Raw genomic sequence first — 22,370 nt, forward strand, 5'->3', positions numbered from 1 at the left:
TTACTCATTTCCATAGATGCTTGCCCGACCTGCTGAGTACCTCAAGCATTGTGTGTGTGCTATTCTCTCATGGGCTTTGCTCAATAAGTCTCCAATAACTTGGAGATCAGTCTCCAAGTTTGCACAAACTCAAGTATTGTTTGTGGCTGCAAGGAAATGCCCAAGAACAAAAAGATAACAGACAATAAAATAAGATCAGCTTATAACTTCCTATCCATTAAATATATGTAAGTGGAAATTTTATGCTTTTATGTTGAAGATTAAAAGTCATGCATCAACAATTTAAAAATGATGGACACTAACAGAAATCACTGGAGATGTAAGTGGATGCACTTAATATAATTTTATACCTTCTGAACCACGTTTTTAATTATTTGTAGGAAGCTGGCTGTAAGTGGGCAATTTGAGTGATCTGGCTATGGTCAATATTTAAATTAATTAATAAGTTATCCCCTAATTTTGATAGTACCAAATTAAATAGCAAATATATCTAGCATATTGAGTAAGGCTAAGCATTTGAGCAACCTTGCAGTGTATTAAACAAATTATTTATTGGTTGTAGAATTAAATGAATTAAAACATAACCACAAATACTTCACAGTATTCTCTCCTGGCTACATTAATTTAAGATAATTAATTTTGCATTTGTTTTATATATGTGACATTGTTTGTTTTTTATCAATATTATTATGGGGCAGCACAGTAACATAGTGGTTAGCACAATGCTTTCCAGCGCCAGGTCCTGTAAGATCAGGTCCTTTCCTGTCACAGTCTGTACAGAGTTTGAATGATCTTCCTGGGACTGCATGTCTTTCCTCCATATGCCCCAGTTCCCTCTCACAGTCCAAAGATATAGAGTACAGTTAGGGTTACAGTTTGTGAGTTGTGGGCACGATAATCATAGGAACACTTGCGGCTGCCCCCATCATCCTCGGAATGTGTTAGTTGTTGACACAAAACAACTCATTTCATGGCATGTTTAGAAGTCAATGTGACAAATAAAGATAACCTTTAATCTTTGTCTTTCTTTATTAGGCTGGTGATTTTGGCTTGTTTGACGGTGACCTTTGGCTGCTGCTTTGTAAATTTACATTGCCTAACTAATTCCCCAGTAAAATTCTGAAAGTCAAACTACTTCTGGTCAACTGGATCTGAACAATTGATATCTACTAGCCTCCTGAATATTAGCTCTAGATGACTGATCTCTAATTCTTCCTGGTTACTTGAATCTGATACGACAATGTCTCCTGATCGCTTGGAACCAAGAGCAAGCATGTTAATAGCAAAAGGCTGTGGATGATGGAACTTTGAAACGAAAGAATAAAATGTGAGCAAATACTCAGGAGATCAGGAAGTATCAATGGAAAGAGACAAAGAATGAATGCTTCAAGTCAATGAAAGATCATTGACACGAAATGTTGATTCTCTCTCCAAAGATGCAGCCTGGCTTGCTGAGTATTTCAAGCATTTCCTGTTATTATATTATTTGGAACCTCAATTATGTTACACTCAGTCATAACTCTAACTCTGACTCTTTCTGATGACTTCAAACTAAGGTCCTCACTCCAGCTGGTCATGTGAAACATTGATTTCTACTGGCTCTCGCTGCTTATTTGAAACCAAGGCCCTGACTTTTGCAAGTCAACATATCTCAAAGCCCAGCTCTTACAGTCCAACCTCAAACTAGTCATTTAGATTTTATGCACTAAATGATACTGATGATCTGAGCCTACATCTGCTATTTCATTTGAACACCCATGTTAAAAGAACTTTGATCATGATGCTTGGATGAAGCTTTACTCTCAATGACCTCAGATATGACCAGCGATGAATTCTGTTCGCTGAATTGATATGTTCTTCCTACAAATTAGAAACTGGGAAATTTGGTTAACAATTAAGGTGATTTATTTAAAGCTACATTCCCAGGTGCATGCAAACTTTTGCTGTTAAATTATGGTTAACTAAGTAAGGAGCATCATGGTAGTGCAGTGGTTAGCACAGCGCACTGAGTTCAGCTTAAGTAGCCACATACGTGTTATTGCATTTACAGCAGATACGTTTCGGATTCTATGGGGAGTGGTGTACCAATAAATTCTAAAATAGCTTCTCCACTACCTGGCAAGCCTAAATCAGGCATACATTAATATATAAGCAGAAATGATGGGAACACTTAGCAGGACTGGCAGCATCAGTAGAAAAAGAAATAAAATTAATGTTTCAGGTCGAAGACAAAAAGAGTCTCAGATCTGAAATATTAACTCTGTTCCTCTTTGCACAGGTGTTGCTCAATTGACCAATTGAGCGTTCCCAGTTTTTACTAGCTTTATTTCAGATTCCAACATCATCAGACTTTGATTTTTTTTTTAAAGATTAACTTTATTTGTCACATGAACATTGATACATACAGTGAAATGCACTGTTTAACAATCCAAGAATTTTATTAGGGGCAACTCACACATGTTGACACGCTTCCATCATCAATAGAGCACATCCACAATTTACTAACCCTAACCTATACTGTATGTCTTTGGAAAGTGGGAGGAAACTGAAGCACCCGGAGGTAACCCATGTGGTCAATGGGAAAACGTATAATCTCCTTACAGAAAGTGGTGGGAATTGAACCCCAATCGGCGATCTAAGACACTGTAAAGCAATTGCCTTTCCTTACTGCCCATTCACCTCTGCCATCTCTGTGAAAGGAATATTCGAGCCCAGACTGATCTAATTGGCCATTCTGTACATTTTGCAACACTATAGTCAAAGTTTACAGTACTTGGTAACAAGTGATGAACAAGTACACATCCTTCAGCACCATATTGAAAACACATTATCCAGTAATTGTCACTGTTGCTACTTGTGGGAGCTGTTCTGTACCAATTGATCGTTGCCTCTCCTAAGTGACTTCAGTTTGTCGGCTTCAGAACACTTCAGTAACCCGGAGTTTCATGACTTCCAGCAACATGCCTTTCCCAGCTGTTTTTGTTCATTGACGACGAAGTAAAATATTTAGAGAGATTCTGAAAACCTGAACCCTGTCTTAGAATAAACCCATCTCCTCCAATGAAAATCACGTCATCTTCATAACCCAGGAACACATCCCTGACCCTCAGTGAGTACAAGAAACTACAATTCTCAGCGCCCCGTGCGCTCCCGCGCATGCCCACTCGCCCTAAGTTTTCCGTCTGCGTGAGGCCCTGGGGTTCTGGGTGTTTTTTTTTGCGCGATCTAAAATGAATGCGTGAGGCGGCGTCAGAAACTGCAGGTAAAAAGATTGCAATTCTCTCTCTTCCATTTCACGCTTTCTCATCGCTGTACTGTCTTTAATGAACAAATGCCGCCCCATTTACCAAAGGGGAAACTGCATTCTCCTGTTGGATTAATTTAAAGAAACATTCTTTGCTGTCGGGCTTCAAAATGTCTGGCCCTTTGTGACTGCTTCCTTCATGTCAGGTTTTTTTTCCCCCTCTCTCTGTATGCTCCTTCCTCCCCAGCCAAATTGGCAGAGGGAGAAGGGAGGATGGAAAAATCCGAAGAATGTGCATGGAACGAAACCCAAGGCTTGGAGATGCTTGGGGCGGCACTCACTGCCGCTGCTAGTGTATCAGTTTCTGGTGTCTGTGTGTTGTGAAGGGGGGAAAGGGATACATTGTGTCGAGCGGGGGATTCTGTCCTTTACCTCGGTGCCCGGACTCCGGGCTGCTGGTTGGTGCCAGCGTGTATTTGCGGACGAATCTGGTGCAGTGCCCTCTTCTCTTTCCCATCCCCCCACGTGATTTTAATGCGTCTGGCCCTGTGGCTTAGCTGCTGCTTATTTATATTTGTCTGTCCCGCCCCGCCAAGACTATTGTTTGAGCAATTTCGTCGTATAATGGAAGTCGACACTAAACATCTCTCTGCCAGTCTTCCTGACTCATGTATTTTTTTTTGTCTGCCTCTGCCTGTCTTCTGAAGCTGGTGTGACGACGGAACGTTGTTTGTCTTTCTGTCTGATCGCAGAATTGCCAGAGGAAGGGGAGGAGGGTTATAAGTTGATCCTATTATGATCGTTTGAATTGTTCGCTTGCTACGGGCTACACAGTTTGGAAATTTGGATCTCGCCTGCTTGGCTTTGAAGGAGTGACATCATTTCTTGAGACAAAAGACATGGTCAAGAATGAATTATTTGCGCCGCTTTGCATAACAGTACGGTTTCTGTGCAAACGATGCTTGCATTCAGTTTTGGCACGCAGATTTCGTTTTGTGAATTGGCCCAAGTCGCGGCGTTTACCCGGCAACGACAGTCGGGTTTGACGGGCGTTTAGGGGGTAGGAAAAAGTGAGCTCTCTGGTGGAATCCTTGGTTCCAGTTCACCATGGTGACGGTGACGCTGAGCAGACGCATTTCTAAGGGGTTCTTAGCACCAGCTCCTGACGTTGCAGACCGGCGCCGCTCCTCTCCATAGCCCCCCTCCCCATTTGGCATTGGTTTATGGGGCAGACTTAATAGGCCAGAGATTCAGATAACGAGTATCGTGCATTTCCAGTGGTTGTCTTTGTTATGTATGTCGTGCAGTAATAAATAATAATCCATTACAGGTAAACATACAGAGTCCTTGGTATCCCTTTGGAGATTTCTAAACCATTATATCTAGTGAAATTTCATATGGGAAACAGAGCAGCCAATTTGTCCAAGAATCCTGCAAACAACAATGTGCTGCTTATCAAATAATTTTTTAAATATTTTAGCGATGTAGCACAGAACAGCAACCCACCTTTTTAACCCTAGCCCAAACTGTGGAATTCAATACCTTAAACTACAAGGGATGACGATTCGGTTGACATGTTTAAATGCCAGCTCAAAATGTATTTATTTAACCTCACTTTTAACTTTTTGTCTTTTATTTTCATGTTTATTTTTTAATTTTATCTCCAGGTTTGCACTTTATCCCATTGTAAAGCACTTTGAGCTACATCTGTATGCAAAATGCTCTATTGATAAGTTATTATAGCCTAATCACAAGACAATTTACAATGACCAATTAACCTACTAGCCGGTAGGTCTTTGGAGCGTGAGAGGAAACCAGAGTGAATAGTGGGTAGGATATCAGAGAGAAATTTGCTGCTTTTAAAATAAAATAGTCACATAGGACCTCCGTTATTCCTGAGTCTTGGTTTGGAGAACAACACCCTGGAGCTGTGGCACACCCTTGGTTTTCTATTGAAAGTGGGGAGTAAATTAGATTGCCTAGTGTACCGTTGTTATGCCTCTGGGTTGACTCTGCAGTGTCATTTCTGAGATTACTGCAAAGTGTTGGCCCTAAGATTTTTCAGTTGCATTTTCGGAGCGGTACTAATTACGTAAGAATGTGATACCGCACTAGAAGTTAATCCATCAGGATGGTGCATCTCTGCTGTGTTTTGTCAGCTAACATCTTGTCCTTGCCTGCCACTCCATCTGCCTCCACATGCAACACATCATCTTCCACAGCTTCTGCCACCTCCAAAGGGATTCTACCACGAAGCACATCGCTATCTCACCCTGCCATCCGCTCTCCCCAGGATCACTCCCTCTGCGATTCCCTTGACCATTCATCCCTTCCTCTAGGTACTTATCCCTGCAAGCGGCTTAAGTGCTACACCTGCCTATACAATTCCTCCCTCACCTCCATTCAGGGCCCCAAACAGTCCATCCAGATGAGGCAACACTTCACCTGTGAATCTGCTGGAGTGGGTCCATAATGTCTGGTGCTCCTGATGCGGCCTCCTCTCCATTGGTGAGACCTGTCGTAAATTGGGGGACCGCTTTGTTGAGCACCTCCACACCGTCCATCAGAAGCTGAACTTCCCAATGGCCAAACATTTTAATTCCAATTCCTGTTCCCGTTCTGACGGGTCAATCTACAGTCTCTTTTTGTGCCAAGATGAGGCCACCCTCGGGGAGGAGGAGCAATGCCTTGTATTCCACCGGGTAGCCTCCAACCTGATGGCATGGATATTGATTCCTCCTTCTGGTGAACAAATTTATCCCCTCCCCCACCCACTCCTCTATTCCCCACTCTGAACTTTCACTTCTCACCTGCCTATTACTTCCCCCTGGGTCCCCTCCTTACCTTTCTCCTATTGTCCACTCTCCTCTACTATCAGATCCTTTCTTCTCCAGACCTTGACCTTTCTCACCCATTTGGCTTCTCCTATCACTCCTAGCTTCTTTCCCCTCCCCCACCTTTTTATTCTGGCATCTTCCCCCTTCCTTATCAGTCCTGAGAAGGACCTCAGCCCGAAATGTCGACTATTTACTCTTTTCCATAGAGGCTGTCTGACCCGCTGAGTTCCTCCAGCATTTTGTGTGTGTTGCTGATAATCTGACGTCCATTTTGAGCTCAAAACAGTATTTTTATTGAACAGTTGAAACAATGGAGCAAAGGGATACTATTGAATCATTAGACAATTCAAAAAGAGGAACCAAGAATTGAGGGAATTAAATATAGCATAACTGTTATTCAACAGGCCAGGTCATCATTATTTAAAAAGGATCTACAAGGAAGTGTACTTTTGAGTTCACAGCAGAAGCTCCTATGATTACAGAGGTGTAATTAGGTGATGCAGCCCTGTTACTATGCAGTATCTAAATGAAATAAAAAGAGCACTTCCAGTTGATCAGGTTATATGCAAAGCTTATGCATTCAAGCTACATTTCCATTTGCTTTTTGGTAAGTGAACTGTAAACTACTGCAGCCAGTTTTTCTGAGGATGGGTAAGTTGGAGATATTTCCAATTTCAAGTCTTTTTTGTTGCAGTTTCATGCAGTTATTTCAATCCATGTAGAATTCTTAACCAGCGTAACTAAAACATCCTTATCTGGCTGCTTATCCTACTCCTATAGACCTCCAGGACATCTGCACTCCTTCACTCCTGGCTCTTTCATCTTTCTACCATTTGGAGCTGTGCCTCAGCTGCCAAACTTTGAATAAGGAATTCACTTCCTAAACCCTTTCACCTTCCTTCTTTAAGATAATCTGTGTTAGGCAACTCTTTGAACAAGGTTTCACTCACTCTTACTGTCCCATATGTGGTGACTTTCAACTGATAGTCTTATGGCGAGTTCTGGTTTAACTTGTTATGCTAAAGCGCCATTTAAATGTCAGTTGTTGTCGTTGGATCTCTTTGTACAACTAGACCTTGATTCACTATCATTACGACATTGGAGTTCAAAAAATACATTTTGCAAGAGCAAGGGGCGGCTCGGTACTGTAGTGATTAACATACTGTTATTAGGGTGCCTGTGACCTGGTTTCCATTCCACTGCTGTTTGTAAGGAGTTTTGTACATGCTTTCAGTGATCGCGTGGTTCCTTTAGGTGCTCCGGTTTCCCCTCACATTCCAAAAGATGTATAGGTTAATAGGTTAAATTGACCACGTGGGAGTAATTGGGCTGTGTGGACTCATTGGGCCACACACGCCTGTCACCTTAAAGTAAAAGAACACCTTCATTTTTCAAGGTTATATAAGATCATAATGAATTCAAGTTCATTACTTTCCTTTTCCTATCCTTTGCCAAGTGTGCTCGGTTCCCCTTGTCTGTCATTTCACAGGCTGGTGGTGGGATTTAGCTCCATTCCCATGGCAGTTCTGAGGTTGTTCCCAAAGCATTCATACTTCAGCGAGTGGGAGATGGCCAACAGCGGGCATTGGACTGTTCTCGGGTGATGCGTGCATGTGTCCCCAGCAGCAAGCAGGAAATGCGCCGCTCCCTTTCCCCATCCCCATGCATACGTGCTGAGATTGCTACTTTGACCAACTTGCTGTTGCTTGATGTTGCTTGGATGGTCAAATAAAGGACAGCAGTGCACATTTGTATAGAGTGCCTTCAGTGCAATAAAGAATTCAAGATGATTCATAGGAGAATCATCAGACCTTAGTTGACAATGTTTTGCACAAGATATTGGGGGAAGCGAGTAAGGAGTTGGAACTGCTGCCTCTTCGCTTCAGGTATGCCAGTTCAGTCCTAACCTTGGCTATGTGTGGACCTCTCACGCAGTTGTGGAGGGAATGCTCATTTTCTCTGGGTATGCCAGTTTCCTCCAGCATCTCAAAGGTAATGTGGCCTTAGGGTAGGTAAGTGTCAAAAAAAATCTCAAGGTGGGCACGCGACAGAGCATGCAGCAGAACAGGAAGGGAGCGAATGGGACTGATGCAATTGACTTGCTGGGAGTTGGCAAGGACCTGAAGAGCTCAATGGGCTCGACCTGTAGGTTTTAAGGACCAGCTTGGAGGCAGTAAAAGAGGTTTAGAGAAGGAATTTCAGAGTTTTTGTTCCTGGCTTCTGAAGTGCTGATTGTCATTGGTGGAATGATGAACACTGAGGAAAACACCAAAGCATATCTCTAGATTGGAGGTCTTGGTAGTTTTTTTTTTGGATGCAAGGATGTTACAGAACCGTTGGAGTGACTTCCAATGCGGATAAGGTTTTAAAATTAGATTTTGCTGGACCAGGAACTGACAGGTGAGCAAATGGGTGAGTAGATCTTAAGAGTAAAATAGGGCAGCAGCATTTCTAAATTGAATAGTTCACTACTACAAGCCAGTGCTTTTTCCAGTTAAGCTGTTGGGAAAGTTTAAGAGGCTACTTTTTTTTTGAAACTCTGAAACAACAAGCACGTACAGAGCCTAAGGCAGTTTTAATTTGTCCGGTATTTAAATATTTGTGGTTTCCATCTGTAATTCCAAGATGATTGCGGTGGTCTTTCGTAATCTGCTTTGAATTTACTGTCTGTAATCAGAAGGGGCATAGATATTTTTACATTTACTATCCTGTGTAAAATCAAGGATCAGTATTGAACTTAATCATCTCCAGCTTCCCAGCCAAAATCTGATAGTGGCATTCCAAATGTAAATCTGAAATGCTTGTAGTGGTTAGCATATTGAAATGTGTAGATTGAATTTATCACCTAAATAACTATTACAGTATATGCTACATATAGTAGAACTATAACTAAATTTGCAGGGGAAGCAGAATATTTTGGTGTCAACCTGAACAGCTCAATGTCCTTGGAGACATAAGAGACTGCAGATGCTGGAAGAACTCAGCTGACCAGGCAGCATCTGTGGGAGGAAATGAATTGTTGGTATTTTGACTTGAAACCTGACACCAGGACGAAGAGTCTAACTGAGGGTTCAGCATCTTATTGTGCACTTTGCTGCAATTGTACTCCTGACTTAGAATAGATAATATAGGATTTTGATAGGAGATCAAGTTCAACATATCAAAGTTTGCTGATGATACCAAGTTGGCTTGCACTGTGGAGTAAGGGGGGGATACAGAGAGGCTTCAAACAGTTTGAGTGAATGGACATATGGAACATAATGTGGAAGAATGTGAGCTCACTCACTATGGGAGGAAAAATTTAAGATTAAAGTTGTTTAAAAAGATTTGCTTTAGTTGGCACATGTACGTCAGAATAGAAAGTGAAATGAATTGGTTCAAATCTATCTAGTGTGGAGTGTGCTGAACGACCTGTAAGTGTCGCCACACTTCAGGTGCTATCATAGAATGCCTAGAACTCGCTAACCCATGCGTCTTTGGAATATGGAAGGAAACTAGCACACCTAGAGGAAACCCACACAGTTATGGGTGAACATAAAAACTCCTTCCAGACAGTGGTGGGAATTGAACTGTGATCTTACAGATAGCATTGTAAAGCATTGCATTAACTACTATGCTGCCTCTGTATTAGTGTTTGGAGGGGCCACTACCCTTGTGCCTGAATCACTGATTGTAGATTTTAATTCCGATTCTCAAGATTTTAATTGTTGCCAAACGTTTTAAATCCAATTCCCATTCCCATTCCGACATGTCATTCCATGGCCTCCTCTTGTTCCACGATCAGTCTGCATCTTCTGTTCCGTCTGGGTAGCCTCCAACCTGATAGCATGAATATTAATTTATTCTTCTGTTCCTCACTGCCTCTTACCTCTTCTCACCTTCCTGTCACCTTCCTCTGGGTTCCATTCTTCTGTTTCTCCCATGGTCCACTCTCCTCTCCTATCTGATCCCTTCATCTCCGGCCCTTTATCTTTCCAACTGAACTGGCTTCACCTATCACCTTCTAGCTATCCTCTTTACCCTCCCTACACCTATCTATCTTGGCACCTTACCCAAAATACTGTTATCATACTATTAAAATAAGTATGTAATTTATTTGAATATAGTTGGGCCATAATACATATTTATATGCATGTGGCAACTCTCATTAAATAATGTAAGTAGCCTGAAACTCACCTGTTCAGTAGCCAGATTGCAGGTGTTTAACTGCTGAGGGGCAAATGGAAGTTGATGCCCACCACTGGACTACAGGAATCCGGCATCTGAATGGTGCCCGATGAATGGTTTGAGGCCCTCTTGAGAAGATTGCAGTCTCCTTGGTCATGTGATGACCATTTCAAATTGTAAGTTTGATTTCTAGCCCCCCCCCCCCCCCCCAACTCTCGGAAAAAAGATAGAGTGAAGTGTCACTGTACTAGGCAAAGATGAAAGGATGGCCAGGCAAACAGGTGGTTTATCAGCTGGATCACCAGTGCTGATTTGTACACTAACACACCGTGGTGTAGTTCCTACACATCCCTTGGAAATCACTGAGCTATTTTCTGTGCTCCCTTAAAATGGAGCACACTGGGGTCATTGGAAATTTACCATACTATTGTACTGTGTAACCTGTAAAAAAGTGAATTCAAAGTGTTGGAGTATTATTTGGGATCATGCCCAATAGTCTGGATAATCTACAGCCCAGTGCCACCAAAGTTCGGAGTGTGCCAGATTTAGAGGAGTTTTACCATATCAATCAATCAATCAATCAAAGCCACTAGCCTGATTATACCTTTCATGTTGTGCTCTATTTGAATGGCATAGATGCCCATGTTGCAGTTGTAGTGAATACTTGCTAAACGTAATATATGGGAAGTTATCTGGGAAATATTTTACACTGGAGTACATGGAACATAGGCACAAAGCAGCCATTTGGTGTTTATACTCTGCTGGAGAATCTTCCTGCCTTTCCTCACCTAAATCTATTGACGTAACCCGCTGTTCACTACTTTCTCATATGCTTGGCTAACTTTATCTGTGCCATTCACTTCAACCACTTCCTGTGGTAGCTTGATCCCCATTTTTCCCAAATTAGAATACAGAACTGATGACAGGTCCTTGGATTGAGAAAGGTACTAGTTATACGGCATTCGGCATCATTCATAGTTCTATCCCATGAAATCCCATACTGCTTTCTTTTGGTTTCTGATGTTTGAACCCAGGTATAATACAATTCAAATTTCAAAGCAAGTTTATTATCAAAGTATATGCCACCATACACTACCCTGAGATTCATTTTCTTGCAGGCATTCACAGAACAAAGAAATGCAATAGAATCAATTTTAAAAAATGACACACCCAGACTTGCAAACAGCCACTGTGCAAAAGAAGACAATCTGTCCAAGTACAAAAGAAAGCCTGGAATGACAAACCACTTCTGTAGAAAAATTTGCCAAGAATAATCATGGTCATGGAAGGACCACAATCGTTTATGTCATATGACACGGCACATAACGAACATAAAAATATAATAACCATATTTAATTAAATAAGTGGTATTGAGAATGTGAGTTGTAGTCTTTGAAAATGAGCCCTTAGGTTAAGGAATCAGTTCAGAGTTGTTGGTGAAGTTAATCATGCAGGTGCAAGAGCCTGATAGTTAAGTGTTAATAATTGTTCCTTAACCTGGTGGCATGGGACCTAACGCTCCTGTACCTCCTTCCCAGCAGTGAGGCGAGAGCATGGCTTGGATGGTGGGGGTCCTTGATAACTGATGCTGCTTTCTTGTAGCAGTTCTTGTAGATGTACTCAATGGTAGGGAGGACTTTCAAAAGATCCAACAATTCAAAGTACAGTTATTATCAAAGACTGTATACAGTATACAACCCTGAGACTATTCCTCCCACAGAGAGCCACAAAACAAAGAAAACCATGAAACTCGTTCAAAGAAGAAGCCCTCAAAGTGCAAAAGGAATGGAAGAAATCGCACAAATGGCATAAAAATGAGCATTGCACACAGAATATAAAACATCAAACTCAGAGTCAATATAACAGCCTCGGAATGTCCAGCTTCAGTTCAGTTCAGTCCAGTTAAGTGCTGTGCAGTTCACAGGTGCAAAGCCAGTCCACCCTGATCAACAATGCACAAAACAGCAACAGAAAGCAGCAGCCATAACTCACATTACAACATAAACTACAGAGTCCAGTCCACAAACTACGTCAGTCAAACTTTGCCCAAGACCCAAGACTCTGGCACCATTCTCTAGCAGCAGCGAGTGAGAGAGACCGACCGAACATAGGCACCTTCTTTCAGGAGTCGCGTGTGAGTGGGGCAGAGAGAGAAAGTGACTGGTCACTCGCAGGCAGACGGCACTCGTTTGCCTTCTGCTCTCTTCCTCGCTGATTTCAATCTTCCTCGGCACCTTAACCGGCGAGTTTGGGGAGAAACAAAGTTGCATCTCCAGGCCGCACACTTCGCTTGAAACATTACCGAACCTCCTCAGAGTCTGCTAAGTGCCAGATTGCACAAATGGCCCAAAGACCCCCCCACCAAATTGTAAATCACTGGCTCCAATTGTAGCCAAATCTCATATTTGAAAGAAGAAGGAAATAAAAGAAGTTATTTCGTGAACTGTCTGAAGAATGTCACCTTTTGGTCATGTTGTTCACTGTCATCATCATCCTTTCTAACTTCGCTTCCTCCTAGATTTTCCTGTGATTGACTGTATTCACCACTTTTTGTAGGCCGCACTTGGCCAAAGAGCTAAAGGAGACAGGGGACAAGCTTTTCACACAGCAGATGGTTGTGTTCCAGATTGTGCTGTCTGGAAGCATGGTGGAGAGAAGAAGTTGCACATGAAGAAATCAGATTTTCCAGGGCATTGGGAAAGAACTATGGAATAGACTAGTAGATTGTGTTTAGAAAGTACTGGTAAATCGAATAAGATTCCTAAAATAACAATTTAAGGTGGAGTGGGACTTGTGAACAAATGGCCGGTGTTACAGCAAATAAAAGCAGTGGAAACAAACGACAGCAAATACTCTCAAAAATGCAGTGAGTGGAGAATGGTTGTTTATATGTTCTGTGCTGGAGCTCCATCTGGATCATAAACAGCAGTGTAGCCACCAAACTTGACTATCGGGGGGAATTATCCAATTATCTCCACTCTGATTGGCTTTAGAACTCTCTTTGTGCAGCTTTAAACTCCCTAAAGTTACCTGATGGGTGCAGATGCAGTCTGATGATAAAATAGATCATCCAAAGTCCCAAATGGGAAATTGTAAGGCTGGTTGGGGCAGGGTGGTGGGGGGGGGGGGGGGTGTGTGGAGAAGTGGGTATTTAGTTAAGATCAACCAAGGTTATTCCTAATAATTGTTCAACAGCAAAGTATTGCTGGAAGTCAGGAAAAAAAAACAAAAAATGCGCAGGATACTCTTCAGTGTATTCGGGTAGCATCAGTGGTCAATGAATCCGAGCAAAAGTTTTTAATATTATTTAGATGCAGTACCTAATACGCCCTCTGACTCCTCGAGCTGCATCACCTGGCAATTCCCCCTGATTTAACCCTAGCCTAATTACGGGGCACTTTCCAATGACCAGTTAAACCGACCCCAACCAGTATGTCTTTGGATTGTGGGAGTAAACTGGAGGAAACCCATGTGGTGACGGGGAGAACGTATAAACTCTGGTGTGTTTTGGGACAGTGGCCTTCATTATTAGTAAACCCAGTTCTAGGTAATGGCACCTGGAAGCTAAAGATCAAAGTTCAAGGGACATTTATTATGTATACCATGTACAACTTGGAGATCCATCTTCTTGCAGGCAGCCACAATCCAATCCAGCCACTGCAGCAATGGCCGCCAGGGCCACACTTGTATTTTCGAGAGTCCAGTTTGCGGCATCCTTCAGGATACCACAAACACGCCAAGTTGAACAGGTGGTTCAAAAGTAAAAAAATGTCTTTCTGGGGTACTTAAGTGTCACATTGCATGTGAATGTTATGTTTGGCACTTTGGGCAATATTTGCCTTTATCCCAATCTTGCATCTCTGGTATCTTGCAAAACATCAAGTTGCAAAACAGTTAGAGCACAGAAACAGTTCATTTGGTCCCAATGACCTCCGGTAGTTAAGCTTCCAAGCAGATTTCCTACTGGCCGCCTTTATCTCAGTTATCAGCATATCCTTGGATTGTTTGTCGCATTTATCTAACTTCCCTTTAACTGCATACCTCTGAGTCTGTAATTATTGAAGATCTCCAGTTAGACCCGACTTAAGAACTGAAATGGGCTTCATCCATGTCTAACCAAATTGACCACTTTCCACCTGTTGCAGGACTTCAGAACATTACTGTTGGGTTTTTTTTGTTGTTTAATCTGTTGCTGATTGGGCTTGGAACTGTGTTGTGTTGGTGGAGCCACAGTGTTGGAATAAAACAATGTGTCTCCAGCAATGGCCTTGTCAGACTCATCAATTGTGTGTGAGTATATAGGAGTAGGACAAAAGTGGGTCATGTACCTCCATTAGCTGCTTCATATTATAGTTGATCTCAGCTTTGGCTTTAGTGCCATGTTTCATTACTTTACAGTACGTGGTGCAGAGGTCAATTTGAGCTTAAAGTTAAAATCCAAACCCAATTTGAGCCCATCTGTTTTATTACCTGAACTTATATTTAGGACCTTTCTAAGTTGGGTAGCTTGGCTACAGTGTGTCATGGCCTGGCGTGGATGTTAACCCTTTGGAAAGCTTTCATTCCCTGGAACATCTGGACAGCAAAGTTGCATACAACAGGATGCTCTTTATCAACAATAGCTCAGCATTCAATACCATCACCCCCTCAAAGCTAACTAATAAGCTCAAAGACTTGGCCTCAGTACCTCCTTGTTCAATTGAATCCTCAATTTCCTCACTTGCAGACTCCAGTACATTTTGACTGGCAATGACCTCTCCTCCACAATCTTCATTAGCACAGGTCACCTCAAGGCCGTGTGCTTAGCCCCCTGTACTTTCTATATACATGACTATGAGGCATGAGCACAGCTCCAATGCTATATTCAAGTTTGCTGACAAAAACGTTATCGTTGGTCATGTCAGAGGTAGTGATGAGTCAGGATATAGGAGGGAGATTGAAAATCTGGCTGAGTGGTGTTGTAACAACTTCTTATTCAGTGTCAGCAAGACCAAGGAGCTGATTATTGACCTGGAGAAGGAAACCAGATGTCGAATTACGCAGGAAGGAGCACCTCTACTTCCTTAGGAGTTTGCGAAGATTTGACTTGGCATCTAAAACTTTGACAAACTTCTGTAACTGTGTAGTGGAGAGTATATTGACTGGCTGCATCACAGCTTGGTATGGAAACACCAATGTCTTTGAACAGAAAATCTTACAAAAAAGTGGTGGCTAAGGCCCAGCCCATCACAGTTAAAGCCCTTCCCATTATTGAGCACATCTACACAAAATGCTGTCGCGGAAAACAGCATTCATCATCAGGAACCCCCACCACCCAGGACATGCTGTCTTCTCACTGCGGCCATCGGGGAAGGTGCAGGATTCTCAGAGCTCACACCACCAAGTCCAGTAACAGTTATTACCCCTCAATCATCAAGCTCTTGAACCAAAGGGGATAACTTCACTCAATTTCACTTACCCCATCATTGAAATGTTCCCACAACCAATGACTCACTTTCAAGGACTCTTCATGTTATGTTCTTGATATTTATTTTTGTATTTGCACAGTTTGTTGTCTTTTGCATACTGGCTGAATGCCAAAGTTGGTGCTGTTTTTCATAGATTCTGTTATGGTTATTCTGTGGATTTATTAAGTATGCCCACAGGACAATGAATCTCAGGGTTGTATATGATGACATATATGTAAATTGACCTTGAACGTTGAACTTTTAATTAATGTCATGAGAGTCAGAAGGAAGCAGACAGTTTGAGATGAAAGTGCAGCTGAGAGAGGTGAGTTGGTAACTGAAGGCTGTGGAAGACGGGAATCAAAGAATGGTATTTTAAGTCGGAGTGTGGTGCACAGTCGAAGCATGTGCACAGACTTAAATTAGAGGATGGTACACAACTGTCTTTTGCATCATTGTGTACAGACTCCCAGCTATTCGATCAGCACACCACAGCTCCAAACCTTATCAGATTCGGATTTATTTATTTATCACATGTACATCGAAACATAAGGTAAAGTGCATCATTTGTGTTCTCCAACGTAGCATAGGATTAATCAGATACAGGCTGAACTCCTACTAAAGGTATTGCCAAACAGATGGAAATATTTCTAGAATGGCATCTCCTTCACAAATTTACAGTTTGTGGCTTACTGGCAAGCCTGGTATTGCCCGTTCGTAGTCCTTCCTGTGGGGTAAACAGAATGCCATTCTCCTTGCAACACACACAAAATGCTGGTGGAATGCAGCAGGCCAGGCAGCGTCTATAGGAAGAAGTACAGTCGACGTTTCAGGCCGAGACCCTTTGGGTCCTGTGTGTTGCTTGAATTTCCAGCATCTGCAGATTTCCTCGTGGTTGCCATTCTCCTTGTCCCTGTTCCTGTGTGGAGTTATTTTTAGTGGCTTAATGCAGCGAGTGGACAGCTAGGCCACAATCAGAGATCATGAAAACTGTCCTGGAATTACAGGAATCTGTCAGTTCGTTACTCTGTTCCTGAATGTAATACGTAGAGTTACAGATCGGGGGACAGCTGCAGTTTCATTGCATGCATATAGTTGGCTTGGCAGCTTGGAGTCAAGTCACTTGAAGGAAATGTTGTTATGTTATTTGAACAATGCTGGGGCTGATATTCCTACAAAGGAAGTGAATGTTTTATTTTCTACGTGCCGGATTTTTGGTACAGCTCTGTTGAGCTTCCATCGGGAAGGGGTTTTATTTTTGCCTCTGTTTCCACCTGGTCAGTGACTCTTGATTTATAGTTCTGTTAAATGGTAGTGGCTTGTGTAGTACCACAACAAGTGTCCTTTGCATGACGACTAGATGAGGGCAAACAGCAACTCATCCAAGTCCAATTCTGCTTTCTTCTTACACCATTCTCTGGCTGAGGGTCACAAGATGATGACTGGAGGTGGAAAACCCAAAATAAGTTTCCCCACCCCACTTATGGTTGTGGTAAATCTTGGCTGAAGTAAACCTATTTAGTAACACAGTCAACCAAATCTCAGAGTGTTTGTGATTTGGATAAACCAGTCACTTGCTTGAACCTCTGGAAGGTCCTTCCCTGTGCTCTCAGAACAATATAAATCCAGATGCTGGGGAACGTCACAGTCTCCCTGATCGGACATCTGCCCAAAAGAACCTAACTGGATGAAGAGATAATCTGCATTTCTATAGAATCATACACAACCTCAAGATTTTATTTAGAGGTACAGCACAGTAACAGGCCCTTCCGGCCCAATAAGCCTGCACCACCCAATTACACCCATGTGACAAATTAACCGATGACCCTTACATCTTTTGAATGGGAGAGGAAACTGGAGCACCCATGGGGAAACTTGCGCGGCCACTGGGAGAACATACAAACTTATTACAGACAGTGGCAGAATTGAACCCGGATCAAGAGTGCTGGAATAGTGAATACTAAGTGCTAGATTACTTCTAGGCTTAGAAGTATTCTGTGGCATAGCAAACTCCCAGGGACACAACATGACAGTAACTAAGTAATTTGTTTTAGTAATGGAAATTGAGTGATTAAACTTTTGCCATGACATCATAGAATCTGATTTCCTTTCCACATAACTTATCATTAACTATATAAATTATGGACTTTGGATTCTACATTCGAAATGTAGGAATAAAATTGAATCAAAGGTCATCAAAGCAAAGTGCAAGAGTAACTGTAACAAACAGGTATTCATCCACATCTTTCTAACATATAATTTTACTGTTTTAGTAAGAATGTGATTCATTGAACAAGTCTTGATTGTTTTTTTTATATAAAGGCAGTCTACAGCCCCAATAACCCGCATATTTCTTGAAAGACTGTGAACCAACAGCAGTTAGACACTTGTGGCCTGAGGATAGTAGGTAGTATGTAGCAACGTATGAACAGATTGCTTAGTAGACCACTTCCTTTTGAGAGGTGAGTGTACACTAGTAGCAAGCCGCCTAGGAGGCCAAGCATGAAAAGGGTGGAATATTTAGAGATAACAGATTGTCAGTGTGCAAAAAAAAAAATCAAACCCACGGCTCTTATGCTAATGTATACTAAACTTAATCAGAGTGATTTAGTTCAGGCCTGGAGGTAATTCAAAATATTGATAGTGGGTGTGCCAAATATATATGCAGCCATATTCTAGGGGTTTGTTTCTCCATCGTGAATGTCATTGTGACTCATGGTACCAAGACAGGATATTGAGCAACACAGTGGAAGATTTGAAGAGGCGTTGGAAAATTTGGATGAATAGGCATTCCTCTACAATTTTGCTGCTGTGAGCAGCAAAAATATACAGGGGGTTACTTCTGGAGTTCCTGAGGAAGGAGGTGAGTGCTAGTACAAATGAAGCGATAGAGAAAGTGTCCCCATCGCTGTGACAACAGTTAGTTTTAACCAAGTTAGTTTGTTATAATTATTCAATAATAATATTTAATGAGTTATTAAATATTTATTATAAGTTAGTTATTGTACTGAATCTGAATCAGGTTTGCTATCATGCATTTGTTATGAAATTTGTTAACTTTGCAGCAGAAATAATGCAATACATGATAATAGAGAAAATACTGAGAATTACAGTAAATGGTTAAGTAAGTAGTGCAAAGAAAAAGGAAATTAAAAAATAGTGAGGTAGTGTTCATGGGTTCAACGTCCATTCACAAATCAGATGGTGCAGGGGAAAGAAGCTGTTCCTGAATCGTTGAATGTGTGCCTTCAGGCTTCTGTACTCCTTTCCGATGGTAGCAGTGAGAACAAGGCATGTCCTGGGTGGCAGTCCTTAATGATGGACACCACCTTCCTCAGGCACCGCTCCTTGAAAATGTCCTGGATACTACAGAGGCTAGTGCCCATGGTGGAGCTGACTAATTTTACAATTCAATGATCCTGTGCAGTAGTGCCCCCCCCCCCCCACTACCCCATACCAGACAGTGATGTAGCCATTTAGAATGCTGTCCATGGTACATCTGTAGAAATTTGCAAGCGTTTTATGGTGACATACCAAATCTCCTCAAATTCCTAATGTCTTGCCTTTTTTTATAGCTGCATCTTCTTGCTCTGACTTCTCATCTTTTTTTCCAGTCGTGCTGAAGGGTCTCAGCCCAAAACATTAACTGTTTATTCATTTCTGTAGATGCTGCATGACCTGCTTAGTTCCTCCAGCATGTTGTGTGTTTTGCCTTGGATTTCTAGCATCTATAGATCTTCTCATGTTTGTGATTCTAGTACTATACATTTGAGGGAAGCTTACCCTGAAGAAGTTTAAATCTTCTCTTTGTGAGTTTTGTGAAACTCTCCCTCACTGCTCCCCCTCTGTGATCTCTGCTGCCCTCCGACCCTCTGACCACCCAGACCCGGTACCACAGCCATGTATCCTTCTTGGGAACATGTCTTCACTGCCATCTTGTGTCGCATGGCTTCCAGATCCATTTTCAAGCTTCTCAATTCAGACCCTCTGAAGCCCCCAGGTACTCATAATCCATTGCCTCACCCACCGCCTTCTATGCACCACACTTTCCGCCATGAGATAGGTGTTCCTATTGCAGTTGCTGCCACATCTCCAGGATTCTATCTCTGCTGCCTGCAATGGATCTTTCCAATACTTTATCCTCCGCCAGATCTATGCTCTTAATCAATTCATTGCTCTTACTGACGTTGAGTGCAAGGTTGTTGCTATGACACCACTCAACTGGCTGGTAGGTCTCACTCCTGTATGGCCTCTCGTCACCATCTGAGATTCTGCCAACAATGGTTGTATCGTATGCAAATTTATAGATGGTATTTGAACAATATGGACTTGGTAACACTATGCAAAGAGCAAGTGTGTAGTCTGTACCTGATCAGAGCACCAGTGTATGTACTTTGCCGAACAGTGTTGTATGTTCTGTGCACCTCTGTATGGCCCCTTGTGCAGGTTTGATCATCTTCATGTAGTCCCAAAGCAACCTCTCTGAAGGAGCAGGAGCTGGTGTTTGAAATCCAGGTCGGATCACTCTGTGATCCCAGGCTTTGGTTGGTATCAGTTGAGTGATTCTCCTGGCCTGAGGTCTATACAGTGAGGGAGGGAGTTATGTAGGCCGGTGACCCCCTAGGGTCACTGGAATTGGAGGTGTGTGTGAGTCCAGAAGTTGTGGCTCGAAGGTCAAATCCATGATTGGCAAGTCCTGTGGTCTATACCCAGTGATCACCAGAGGTCAAAGTCTGGAGTTCGGTGAGTCTGGAGGTAGAAGCCCAAAGTTCAAAGACTAAAGTTGGTGAGTCCAGAGGCGAAGCCCTGGGTCAGCTTGCCATTGCGTCAGAGGCTCGTTGTCTGCTAGTCTGAGCTAGGGACTGGTGGTTGCAGACTCGATGTCAGAGTCTGGAGATTGCCTGTACCGGGGTTGCAGACCTATCTGTAGTGTGTGAATGGGTGGGTGGGAAGGGTTTGTTTTTGCTGCTGTTGCTGCTGTTGGTGTTGTTTTGCTGAACATTGTGGGCACCAGAATATGTGGTGGCACTTGTGACCTGCCACCCCAGAACACCCTTGGGTGTGTTGGTTGTTAATGCGGATGGCACATTTCACTGTATGTTACAATGTATATGTGACAAATCTGAATTTGAATCTGTCAGTTCGATTACTGGGTTGCAATCGTGTCCCTTCAACCTTTTCAGTAAAGTCTTCTCTCCTTTCTCTCCATCTGAAATTGGCAAACGTAAGAAGCTATTACCGACAAAGTTCACCTCTGTCCTATTCACACCATTTCTTTCTGTCACGTCTACTTTTTTGAATTGCAATGATATAACCATGGTAGTAGGGTGGAGATACAACTCTACCAAAGGAGGTGTAGGACACTCCTCCCCCTCTGCTAGCCTGCAGGAGGTCACACTTTGGCAAGGTGTGGCACCTGCTTAGCCCCCTGTTCAGGGTCACATGAAGCCATGGGAGCAGTTGGTGGGTGGTCGTATATCACAAGTCCTGGTTACGCGACAGGCAGACAATCTCTGAAGAGTATTGATGATGTCTGGTGTCACCCATCTTGTAAAGACACTGCCCAGAAGAAGCCAATGACAAACCACTTCTGCAGAAAAATATGCCATGAACAATCATGGTCCTGGAAAGACCGCGATCGCTCACGTCATACAACATGGCACATAACAAACGAATAACATGATTGTGTCGAAGACTTTACTATCTTTATTAAATAACCTCAGAATAACTGCTATATAGTACTTCATCAGCCCCGTGCCTGTACATTCAGTGTTGTTACTTGATGAAAGAGAAAAGGGAGACTTAACATCTGTATGGTGCTTTTTATATCTGTGAGGTTTCCAAAAATTATATCAATCTGATTATGTTATTATGATAGCACAAGGAATGAAATACTGAGGTGGTGGTAGACACGGATATGTTAGAGGCTTTAAGAGACTTAGGCACAGGGATGAAAGAAAATTGGAGGACTATATGGGAGGGAAGGGTTAAATTGAACTTGGAGTAGTTTTAAAAGTTTGGCACAACATTGTGAGCCACAGGGCTTGTAGTATGTTGCACTCTTCTATGTTCTCTATGTTTCGGAGGCATATTCACTATCATAGATTAAACATTTGGAGCAAAACAAATTCCCATAAACCTTGGTGTGATAACGATCAGAAAATCTTTTGAGGAATAAACATTCATTAGGATGCCAGTACGGTTTCACACTCTGTTCCTCTGGTATTGCCTTAGGATCTTTGACATCCATGGAAGAAGGAAGATGAAGTCCTGGTTAATATTTCATTCCAGAGATTCCATCAATACTACTGGATTTAGGGCCTCCAAGTCTCTGAAGCTGAAATGACTCAGGCAGGAGCATTAGCTTCTGAGCCAAAGCAAATGCATATGTGATGTTTAAAAGCGCACATGAGTGGTGGAATTGAATTATGTCTGCATGAAAGTAAGAGTGAAGCTTAGCTGGCAGAGATGTGTCATTGGTAGAATTAGTTTAAGGTGGTTGGCACAGAAGAATTGCGTTGGCATAGTATTGAAGCTTATTAACTTGAGTTTAATGAATTTGTATCAATACAGCAGAGACAGCGGAAATGATTGAAGTGTTTTCCCCCCATTTCTTTTGTAAAGGCAGTGAGAATTGAAAGTCTAGCCAAAGGCTGAGTAACTGATTAGGTCAAC

General features: G+C 42.4%; 1 protein-coding gene across 4 annotated transcripts in view; it reads left to right on the forward strand.

The window, feature by feature from the left end:
* Positions 1-3,188: 3,188 nt before the first annotated feature.
* Positions 3,189-22,370, forward strand: part of LOC140739813 (spindlin-1-like) — a 102,311-nt gene continuing 83,129 nt past the window's right edge. For 2 of the 4 annotated variants that reach the window (XM_073068360.1, XM_073068364.1), the window contains exon 1: positions 3,189-3,262. The gene's annotated coding sequence lies outside the window, so the exon portion shown is untranslated. The remainder of the gene's footprint in view (positions 3,263-22,370) is intronic. The other 2 variants (XM_073068362.1, XM_073068363.1) reach the window with 2 other exon arrangements.

The sequence above is a fragment of the Hemitrygon akajei genome, chromosome 16, assembly GCF_048418815.1.
Source record: "Hemitrygon akajei chromosome 16, sHemAka1.3, whole genome shotgun sequence".
Classification (NCBI taxonomy): domain Eukaryota; kingdom Metazoa; phylum Chordata; class Chondrichthyes; order Myliobatiformes; family Dasyatidae; genus Hemitrygon; species Hemitrygon akajei.